We start from the raw sequence: 13,051 nt of genomic DNA on the forward strand, positions 1-13,051 counted from the left end.
ACCTTCCGTAGTTCAGTGGCTAAAACTCAGATAGATTTTTTACTCCTCAGGAAGGATGATAAGGGTTTGTGCAAAGACTGTAAGGTCATCCCGATCGACAACCTTACAACCCGACATAAGCTCTTAGTGATGGATTTAGGGATAAAGATGACAAGGACGAGGAGGGTCGGGGAAGAACAACCTAGAATCAGATGGGGGAGTTTGACAACGGTTAGTGCCCTTGAGATGGGAGAGAAATTGAAGGATATGGGGGCCTGGGATAGTAGTGGGGATGCGAACGATATGTGGGATAGGACAGCTAGTTTTATTAGGGTTGTAGCAAAGGAAGTGCTAGGAGTCTCGACAGGTAGCCGTAGTCGGCATCGAGGGGACTGGTGGTGGAATGGAGAAGTGCAAGGGAAAGTGGAAGCAAAGAAGGTGGCGTATGTTAAGTTGATGGAGAGCAAGGATGAGGTGGAGAAGTGGACGAATGGAGAACTGTATAAGATAGCGAGGAAGGAGGCGAAGTTGGCGGTTGCAACGGCGAAAATGGCAGCTTTTGAACGTCTTTATGCTGAACTGGAAGAGAAAGGTGGGGAAAGAAAATTATTCAGGCTAGCCAGGGCCCGGGAGAGAAGGGCACGCGATGTGGATCAAGTGAAGTGCATTAAAGACGAAGACGGAAAAGTATTGGTAGAGGAGACCCTTATCAAACAAAGATGGCAGTCATACTTCCATAAACTTTTGAATGACAAAGGGGACAGAGAAATTGTGTTGGGAAATTTGGAACATACAGGAAGGAGTCACGATTTTGGGGGTTGTAGGAGTATTACGGTCGATGAGGTTAAGGATGCTGTTCGTAGGATGCGCTGGGGAAGATCGACCGGACCTGACGAGATCCCTGGAGAATTTTGGAAGAGTGCGGGCTCGGTAGGTTTGGAATGGCTGACTAGGTTATTTAATGTCATCTTTACGACGGCAACGATGCCCGTAGAATGGAGATCGAGCATCATGATCCCGCTTTACAAGAATAAAGGGGATAGCCAGAGCTGTGACAACTATAGAGGTATTAAGCTTCTAAGCCATACTATGAAAGTGTGGGAAAGAGTGGTAGAGATGAGGGTGAGGAGAGGCGTGTCTATTTCAGAGAACCAGTTCGGATTTATGCCAGGACGCTCAACTACAGAAGCCATCCACCTTATGAGGAGACTGATGGAGCAATATAGGGAGAGGAAGAGAGACTTGCATATGGTGTTCATCGACTTGGAAAAGGCTTACGATAAAGTCCCACGAGAGATACTATGGAGATGTTTGGAGGCTAAAGGTGTACCTGTAGCGTACATAAGGGTGATCAAGGACATGTACGAGGGTGCCAAAACCAGGGTAAGGACAGTAGGAGGGGACTCAGAACACTTCCCAGTTATGATGGGGTTGCATCAAGGATCAGCTCTTAGCCCATTCCTATTTGCCTTGGTGATGGATGGATTGACGCGACAAATTCAAGGTGAGGTGCCATGGTGTATGCTTTTTGCGGACGACATAGTCCTTATCGATGAGACTCGCAGCGGAGTTAACGCTAAACTGGAAGATTGGAGACGCACCTTGGAGTCTAAGGGGTTTAAGCTGAGTAGAACCAAGACAGAGTACCTAGAGTGCAAGTTCAGTGAGACACCTCAAGAGGTTGGCGCGGAAGTTAGGCTCGGGGACCAAGCCATCCAAAAGAGAAGTAGTTTTAAGTACCTTGGTTCTATCATGCAAGACAGCGGAGAGATCGACGAGGATGTCACACACCGTATTGGGGCAGGATGGATGAAATGGAGGCTTGCCTCCGGTGTGTTATGTGACAAGAAGGTGCCACCACAACTTAAGGGCAAGTTCTACAAAGTGGTCGTTAGACCAGCTATGTTATATGGGGCAGAGTGTTGGCCAGTTAAGGTCTCCCACGTGCAAAAGATGAAGGTTGCCGAGATGAGAATGTTGAGATGGATGTGTGGGCATACCAGGAGTGACAGGATTAGAAATGAGGCTATTCGAGAAAAGGTAGGAGTGGCCTCGGTGGAAGACAAGATGCGGGAAACGCGACTGAGATGGTTTGGACATGTGAAGAGGAGAGTCCCAGAGGCACCAGTGCGGAGATGTGAGAGGCTGGCCATGGATGGTTTCAGAAGAGGTAGGGGTAGGCCGAAGAAATATTGGGGAGAGGTGATCAGACAGGACATGACGCATTTACGACTTACCGAGGACATGACCCTAGATAGGAGGGTGTGGAGGACACACATTAGGGTAGAAGGCTAGTTCATAGTGGTTTTATTCTCCCTTATTCGTAGGCGTATTAACGCACTATGATTTCTGGTACTCTGCTGTATGTTATTTATGGTATTTATGTTATTATCCAATAATAATATCTACTGTTTTTTGTGCTTTGATTATACTATTGTTTGGATCGTTTTCATTATCTACTTATTTACTCTAATATTCTTATCTAATCTTGTTCTATACTTTTATTGAGCCGAGGGTCTTTCGGAAACAGCCGTCCTACATTGGTAGGAGTCAGGTCTGCGTACACTCTACCCTCCCAAGACCCCACGATGTGGGATTTCACTGGGTTGTTGTTGTTGTTGTATATATATATATTGAAGAGGGGACAAAAGATTATGGGTTAATTAATATAATATTAATATAGGGTATGGGGAGGGGGCACGCGTGTATTTGTTTATTATTTCGGAAGAATATATATGGGGAAGGGGGTGCACGCTTGGATTTGTTTATTATATATATATATATATATATATATATATATATTTTCGGAAGAATATATATGGGGACGCGTGGTATAAATTAATATTATTTATTTTTATTTCATCAATTATTTATTTTAAAAATAAAATCGGATGTGAATATATATATTTTGGAAAAGAGATATAATATTAATATGGGTATATGTGCAGGGGACAAGCATGGAATAAAAAATGGTATAGGGATATGGGAAGGGGGACAAAACATATAATAATATATATATTTTATTTAAATTTTTTATTTTTTTTAAAAAAAATCGGATGAATTTTTATAATATATATATTTTTTATTTTTATTTTTAAATAGGAATTCGGGTGAATATATATATATATATATATATATATATATATTTAAAATGGACAAAGAATGATGGGCGGTGCACGCGTGGATTAAAATAATATTAATGTTTTAATTTTTATTAAAAAGATAAATAAATAAAATAAAATAAAAAAAAATTCGGATGAATATAATATATATATATATATATATATATATATATTATTATATTCATTTTTTTTAAAATTATTTGGATGAAAAGAAAACAATTATATATTTTATTATTATTTAATGTTTATTATTATTTATTTTTTAAATAGGAATTCGGGTGAATATTATATATATATATATATTAAAATGGTACAAAAGTGCGGTGGAAAATATATATATATATATATATATATATTATTATATTCATTTTTTAAAATTATTTGGATGAAAAGAAAACAATTATATATTTTATTATTATTTAATGTTTATTATTATTTATTTTTTAAATAGGGGACAACGGGTGATGGGCATTATTAATATAGTATTAATATATGTATGGGTAGTAAATTAAAATATGTTTTTTTATTGTTATTATTATTATTATTATTTATTATTATTATTATTATTATTATTTTACGGAAGATTAACATTATTTAATTATTTATTTATTTATTATTATTTTAAAAGAGGGACAAAAAGGTGTGCAGAATATTATTATTTTATTTTTAATTATTTTTATTTTCGGATGAATAAATAATATATATATATTTTTTAATTTCTTTATTTATTATTATTATTATTTATTTATTGATTTAATTATTTTTATTTTTTGACAAGGAGATGACATATATATTATTTGCATGTTGTAGTATTAATGGAAGAATAAAAATAATAATAAAAAATTGTTAATTCAATATTAATTATTTGTTATTTAGGAGAAGTAATGAAAACGCAAAATTAATTGGTGAAATTGGTTATCAAATTAGACGAATTAATTTACGATCTTCTTAATTTTAACAAAAGTAAAATGATTAACTTTATTGTAACTAATTATTAATTTATGAAATAATTAATTATGGTAAATAATAATTTTCTTTTTATAAGTCAAATTTAAATATTACTAAGAGATAATGACTATATAACAAAAAAAATGCATGTGTTATGAAGATAACAAATTATTTAAAATACACTTGAAAATATGCATGGTTTTATAAAAGCCAATTATTTTAATTTAATTAAAATTGAAGAAGTCTAAAATTAAAATAAGATGAGTATGCATTAATTAATTAACAAACCTCTCATTTTTTACAAAGTAAATAATTAACTTCAGTTTAAATAAATTAACTTGAAATATGAGTCTATTAATTAAAATCCAACTAATTAACAGAGCTATTTATTTTAAAAATAAAAATCTTTTGAAACAATTTTTTTGAATAAATAATAAAATATATTCTATTCAAGAATTATTTTATAAATATATATATATATATATAGAGAGAGAAATTAATTTAAAATGATGATACCATATATGTATATTTCGTTTTTTTTTTATTATTATTATTTAATTTTATATATATATTTTATTATTATTGTATTATTATTATTTTTTGTAAAAATTACGTTGTTGAGGGTAAAAATTGGGTGTCAACAGCTGTCCCTCTTTGACCGAAGACGATGAAAGAGTTTTTGGGCAAAGAAGTTGACATAATAGCCAATTTTGTCCCGGCCATCAATGTTGAAATGAAGTTTATGAAAAATGAAGCGAAGCAAAAGGGAGCGTATTGACAATATAAAGAGATAAAGTGAAATTAAAAACCTGGACTCGACAAGGGGCGAGAATATTGGGAAGAACGAAGTAAGGCCTAACCCCAAAGAAATCGTCCCAATAACGAATAATGGCGAGACTGGATTTTAAAACCTGAATTATGAAAGTAGGTTGAGTAGAGTTCGAGAGTAGATTCATGACCATTGTTGGTGAGTTTGACTTTCCAACAAACATCCCCCGTTCAATGCTTAGAAACAATTCCACGTTATGCTGCGATTTCTGCAAAACTTAAACTTGATAAGACAATTAGTAAATATTAAATATAAAGCAATGTGCAATAAGCTTATGGGAATGACATCTCTAGAGTGCGAGTATATATAATGCGGCCTTGCGAACCGTAATGATTAAATAAAGCCTATGAAAATAGGGTTAGCCGATGACTCATGAGAATGATGCCTTTCAGCAATGATTAATGAAATGAGGCCTTAACCCAAATAATTTATGAAGATTGCAACTTCTCAAGTCAATGATTAATGAAAATGACGTCTTTGCAAAAATTGCAACTTTTGCAAGCGTTTTATGCAATTGTATTTAAAGCATTTGTGCAAAGCAGTAAAAAAACAATTGAGAGCCACTTGGAGCGCAATAAAGCATTTGAATATATCGAAAAGCATTAGTGCAGTGCATTTGAGAGTATTTGTGCAGTGCGTTTGAATATATAAGAAAGCATTAGTGCGGTGCATTTGAATATATAAGAAGCATTTGTGCAGCACGTTTGAATATATCGAAAGCATTTGTGCAGTGCATTTGATAATGTTTGAAAGCATTTGCAGTGTATTCGATAATATTTGAAAGCATTTGTGCAGTGCATTTGATAATATTTGAGAGTATTTGTGCAGTGCGTTTGAATATATAAGAAAGCATTAGTGCGGTGCATTTGAATATATAAGAAGCATTTGTGCAGCACGTTTGAATATATCGAAAGCATTTGTGCAGTGCATTTGATAATGTTTGAAAGCATTTGCAGTGTATTCGATAATATTTGAAAGCATTTGTGCAGTGCATTTGATAATATTTGAGAGCATTTGTGCAGTGTATTTGATAATATTTGAAAGCATTTGTGCAGTGCATTTGATAATAATTGAAAGCATTTGTACAGTGCATTAGAAAGCATTTGTGCAGTGCATTTGAATATATCAGGAAGTATTAGTTCAGTATATTTGAATATATTAGAAAGCATTAGTGCAGTGTATTTGAATATATTAGAAAGCATTAGTGCAGTGCATTTGAATATATTGGAAAATATTAGTGTAGTGCATTTGATAATAATTGAAAGCATTTATGAAGTGCATTTGATAATAATTGAAAGCATTTATGCAGTGCATTTGATAATAATTGAAAGCATTTATGCAGTGCATTTGAATATATTAGAAAAGCATTTGGGCATGCATTTAAAGAAATTTTAAGATATTATACACTGCAATACCCGCATTAGAAAGGTGAGCACCTATGGAATGTAATGCAATACCCGTATTAGAAATGTGAGTGCCTATGAAATGTGCTGCAATACCCGCATTAGAAAGGTGAGCGACTATAAAATGTACTGCAATACCCGCATTAGAAGGTGGGTGCCTATGAAATGTACTGCAATACCCGCATTAGAAGGTGGATGCCTATGAAATGTGCTGCAATACCCGCATTAGAAGGTGGGTGCCTATGAAATGTGCTGCAATACCCGCATTAGAAGGTGGGTGCCTATGAAATGTGCTGCAATACCCGCATTAGAAGGTGGGTGCCTATAGAATGTGCTGCAATACCCGCATTAGAAGGTGGTTGCCTATGAAATGTGATGCAATACCCGCATTAGAAGGTGGGTGCCTATGAAATGTGATGCAATACCCACATTAGAAGGTGGGTGCCTATGGAATGTGCTACAATATATGTTGTATCCTATTAGAGGGTGGATGAACTCATATCCTATTTTATGGTGGATGAACCCATATCCTATTAGAGAGTGGATAAACTCATATCCTATTTTAGGGTGGACGAACTCGATATGTCCCATTTTAAGGTGGACTAACCCAATATATGGTGCAAACTTGTAAATATGAATTTTGGTGCAATGCATTGAGATTGGTGCAATTTGTTTGTAGTAGAAAACATTGATAATCTAATATGGAAGGCATGTTGCAATGTCTTTGCAGTACTTAATATTCAAAATGCAGTGCAGAGCTCGGTGTACTGTCTTCATGAAAGCAAAATTCATAATATAGTATTTGCAAGCTTGATGCAATGCCTTGTAGTAGCAATTATCCCACGTATAATGCCTCTTGTATTAGCAAACATTAACAGTGCAGTGTAGCATTAACGAAAATTCCTAATGTGCTGCTCATAATTTAGGAACCTTCCACCTTGGTGACATTGATTTTCAAGAGATTCCTATGCTCAAAGAAAATTGTGAATTTCATATTTCATTCTTGATTATATTGCACCATTTGAATCTTGCGAATTCTGGTTTGATGTTGGGCCTCATGGTGCTGTCATTCAAGAATAAATAAAAAATAGCCTTTGCATTATTCAAAGAAAATTTGTTAGTATAAAATAAAATGGTTGCCTTGCATTGAACTACGAAGTTTTGGCTTTGAATCTGCATTTCTTGTTGCTATGGCTTTGAAGCAATTATGGCGTGAATATGGCTCGTAATCATAACCTTTGTATTTTCGAAGGATTATAGGTCCCCTGCAAAGCTGTCCCAGTTTTGCTTTTGGGAAAAGTGAATTTTTTATTTTATCTAGACCGAACCCAACATGGGCGCCTACGTATCCCGCTACCAATGGGAATCAGGTCACACGTAGTTCATTCAAAAGTCTAGAAAGGATAGCAAAAGAGTAGGTAGAAGATGAGAGAGAAGGCATGGTTAAACAAATATTTTGAGTTGAGCCGGAAGCCTTAGTAGTGGTAGGAAGAAGGCTAAAGGTATTTGTCAGATTGACTAATACATTTCTTCGAACCACATTCTTCTCGTTATCATCATTTTGTGCTTGCACTAAACCCATATTGTTGTTGAATGCTTTCAATTCTTCTGTCATTATATTTTCCCTTAATGCAGATTCACAGCCAAAACAATATTCAGTGCTAGACAAAAATAAAATAAAATTTTAGAAAAAAAATAAAGTGTTAGCGCATGAGAATATACAAATGAAGATAAAGTAAAAAAAAATCACGATTTTGTAGAATAAGAGCTCTAGACTAGAGAAAATGATCTAAGTTTAGAACGAATTGACGAGGTATGCAGCAGGTCAAGAATAAAGCATTTAAGAGTGTGGTTAACAACTAATTAATGGATCTAATAAGAAAGGTTTTTAATAGAAAATATGTCAATACGAATTTGTTGAAACGCTTGAGATTAAGATAATTGATAAGAAAATTATGATCAATCAAGTGCACAAGGATTGGACTTGCTAAATTGAAGGATTGCGGAAAAAAAATAATCAATTTTAGTACTGGCGTATTAAAAATTATCGAAGATGGAAACAATGTCAATTGTAGACCTATGATATTCTCCTCGATTTGCATGCCAAAACTTGGAATTGGCGAATGCATAAAAGATAAATTTTGAAAATCCATTAATAGGAAAGACGCAAATATTTTGAATTAAGCAGATGAAAAATTGACAAAGTATTACACTTGGACAATTTTTTAAATTGTGCAAAATAGATTTGGACACCTACTAATTTAAGAAGCAACAAATGGCCTGAATATCACTAATAAATTGGAAGAGTTTGAGAGCATAAGCAAAACCTCCATGACTAGATTGAGTGCTAAATTATTTTCTACAGAATATGGAATTAAAGAAAAAATATTTTGTTGTTAAAAATAAAATTATATCTATAATAATCTAGAAAGGTAAAATTTGGCACGTGACTAGAAAAATTAGTAGTGAATCAATGTGTAAAAATTTCACACCTAATGATGAACAATTAAGCCCATTTCAAAAGACTAAGGAAAAATAATTTAAAAGCAAGTTGCGGACAGGCATTGAAAGGGTCAAAGGAAGTAATTTTAAGATAATGACAAATTAAAATTAAAGGAAGAAAATCTTAATTGAGGACGCTAAGAGTTCGCACGAGTTTAAAATAATTATGATCTTAAACGATGCTCTAGACTCGTTAAACATGCGGCAAACGTGAAAAAAAAAAATAATAATTATAAAAATGACATAAAATTTATAATAGGTAATCAAATAAAGAGATAGAAAAAATAATTTTCTCTTCTGTAAAAAAAACAAAGATAATGTTAGTAATAATCAATTAAATTCATGTTGCAAAAAAAAATTCATATAAGTCACATAGAAAGCAAGCATGCAAAAATTTATAAAGCACATAACACAAGTATAATGCGTCCTAATATAGGTGACCTCTTTATGCCACAGGTATGTCTAACGCGTATTTGAAAAATAAATGTGCCATAATATGTCATTCCATTGCTCTTTAATTAATTAAAAAAAATCTATCTCCAAAACTAAATACAAAAATAGAATAAGCTTTATTACATGCCAACAATAATAATAAAATTCTCCATCGCATCTAAAAATCTTCATTCCATTTACATGTTCATGGTTCAATCTCCACAAGATAAAAGCTTGTGATCTTCATAGCTATCTGCATCACAAAAGGATTAGTAATACCCTCCCTCTTAAGGTTTAATTAATTTAGATAAATGGTCCATATTCTGGCACAACTATTTTTCAAATAATGCACATACAAATGATAAAATTACTTGGGGTCGTGAACCCACTCGGACATTAGGATAAAGTTGACTAATGGACTTAAGGATATTAAGCCTCCTATGATAAATGATGCATGTACTAAAAATGTGTTGGTTTAGCTCTATTCTGGTTGAATTAAGAATGGGTTTACTAGACACAAGGTTCCCGGGCGGACAACTCGAGTGAGAAAGCTACGCGGCCACACGGAAAAAAAATCCGGACACCCCGCGCATATGCCAACTCTCCTAAATTTGGATTTTGAAGAAAAATTTGTGAGTGCACAAAACACACCTCACGTGTACGTGTGATCGTGTCAATTTTCCAGAACTGGAGGAAGTATGAACGAAATGACAATTTATGTAAAGCAATAACAAATAAACAATTTATATAAAGCAATAACAAATAAATAATTTATATAAAACAATAACAAATAAATAAATTATATCACATGAGCAGGATAAACACATATTAAGTAATTTAAATAAAATAAATAAATAAATAAATTATTAACCTAAGTTAGTTGTGGTTTAGACCTTTAATCCCCAGCGGAGTCGCCAAGCTGTTATACCCCATTTTAACTCGAGGTCAAACGGTGTACAACATATTGATGATTCCTAAATTATTTAATTTTAAGGAGTCGCCACCTAATTATTTTTAAGGTAAATTAGGATACCTAAATAATTGACAAATTTAATGCCAAAAAATAATCTCCGATTAGTGGTCTACTTAGCTTATGAGATTCTAGATAAGGGTTCTAGTTATCCTAAAGGGAAGGGGTTAGGCATCCTTCAAGATTCGTTAAAAAAACGATTACCGGCCAAACTTAGGTTTAGATTAAAACTATAAAAAGTTGTTCAAAAGTTTTGAAAATGAAGCTTAGTAATTACATGAAAAAAGATTTTTGAACTTGAAATTATTAGGCAAATATTGCTTATTGCATGAAATAAGTGCGTGTTTAAATGCGGTATTTTTTACTAATAATTTAGCCTTAAATAAAAATATAGGTTTCTTTTATTATGATGACCCATTTTAATTAAAGTTCACAAATCTAAATATCTATATAATGTTAGCTATTGCATTAGTGAGAACATATTCACATTATAAAAGCAAATTTAACATGTAATGATAATAATAATAATACTAATAATAGTAGTAATAGTAATAATAGTAATAATAATAATAGTAATAATAATACTAATGATAGTAATAATAACAACAACAATCATAATAATAAGAATGCAACAATAACAATAACAATAACAATAATAATAGCCATAATAATAATAACAATGATAATAATAATAATAAAGTATGATAATAATAATAACGGTAGTAAAAAATATATAATAATAATAATACGATAAATAATAATAATAATATGATAAATAATAAATATAATATGATAAATAATAATAATAATAATAATAATAATAACAGTAAATAACAACAATAATAATAATGAATACAACAATGATAATAATAATAATAATAACGATAATAATAATAATAATATGATAAATAATAATAATAATTACAGTAAATAACAACAACAATAATAATAAATACGATAATGATGATAATAATAATAACGATAATAATAATCGTAATAATAATAATAATAATAATAATGATTATAACAATAATACAATAATAATAATAACAATAATAATAATAATATCCATAAAAATAACAATGATAATAATAATAATAAATAAAAAATATAATAATAACAATACTAACAGAAATAAAATATACTAATAATATTAATAATAAAAATAGTAAAATAAAAATATATATATACTACTACTACTACTACTAATAATAATGATAATAACATCTACTAATAATAATAACGAAAATAATAATAATAATAATAATAATAATAATAATAATAATAATAATAATAACAGTAAAAAAAATACAATTATAACTACTAATAATATTAATAACGAAAATAACAATACTAATAATAACACAATAATAATAATAATAATAATAATAATAATAATAATAATAATAATAATAATAGTAATATTAATAATAATAGTAGTAAACAAAATGTACTAATAATAATGATAATAATAATTACGAAAATATTAATAATAATAATAATAATAATGCTAACAGTAAATAAATACTACTACTACTAATAATAATAATAATAAAAACGGTAATAATAAGAATATATACTACTACTAACGAAAATAATAATAACGAAAATAATAATAACAATAACAATAATAACAATAATAACAATAATAATAATAATAATAATAATAATAATAATAATAATAACAGAAAAATAAACATACTACTGCTTCTATTAATAATATTAATAACGAAAATAATAATAATAATAATAATAATAATAATAATAATAATAATAGTAATACTAACAGAAAAATAAACATACTACTACTTCTATTACTAATATTGATAGCGAAAATAATAATAATAATAATAATACTAATAACAGAAAATAAAATATACTAATAATAATAATAGCAATAATAATTAAAATAATAATAATAACGACAATAATAATAATAATAATAACAATAGTAAAAATAATAATAAGGATATCGGCTCCATGTGAGGGAATGGAGATTACATTGAAACTCCATTTTTGCTCCCGAAGTGTTCATGCAAAAAAAAAGAGTGACGAAATTAGGAGGCTAGCATTTTTAGGATAATATTTAAGCATAATGACAACGAAAAAAAACAAAGGAACATGAAGTAAATATTACCTGTTGCAGGGCAGTGAACGGGGATGATTTGGTCATGAATCTACCCTCGTTTTAAAAGTAAAGCTAAGTGCAAATTCAAAAATACTTTGAAAGAAATATTCAAAATCAGTGTAAGAGTTTATTTTTTTGTCTGCGTTTTTTTTTCTCTTCTCCTGTCCGTGTAAGTGTAAGCCCCCAATTGTTCTGTCTAATCCCTCTATTTATAGGGAGATAGAAATTAAAAAAAAAATAATAAAAAAATAATAATAATAACGGATGATTAAAATAATGCGGAGTGGGCGAAAATATAAAATAATGCGGAACGGCGGAAAAATAATAATTAATACGAAATGGCGGAATATTTAAATAATGCGGAATGGGCGGATTATTAAAATAATACGGAACGGGCGGATTATTAAAATAATACGGAACGGCAGAAAAATAATAATTAATAGGAAATGGGCGGAATATTTAAATAATGCGGAATGGGCGGATTATTAAAATAATACAGAATGAATAGAAGAAGAAAAAAAAATAGTTGAAAGAAATATATATATATATATATATATATATATATATATGTATATTGATGGGAAATTAATATATTTATATTTATTTAATTTTCGGATGAAGAATAATTTTTTTTTATATATATATATATATTGAAGAGGGGACAAAAGATTATGGGTTAATTAATATAATATTAATATAGGGTATGGGGAGGGGGCACGCGTGTATTTATTTATTATT

This window comes from Solanum dulcamara, chromosome 1 (genome assembly GCF_947179165.1).
Source record: "Solanum dulcamara chromosome 1, daSolDulc1.2, whole genome shotgun sequence".
Taxonomy (NCBI): domain Eukaryota; kingdom Viridiplantae; phylum Streptophyta; class Magnoliopsida; order Solanales; family Solanaceae; genus Solanum; species Solanum dulcamara.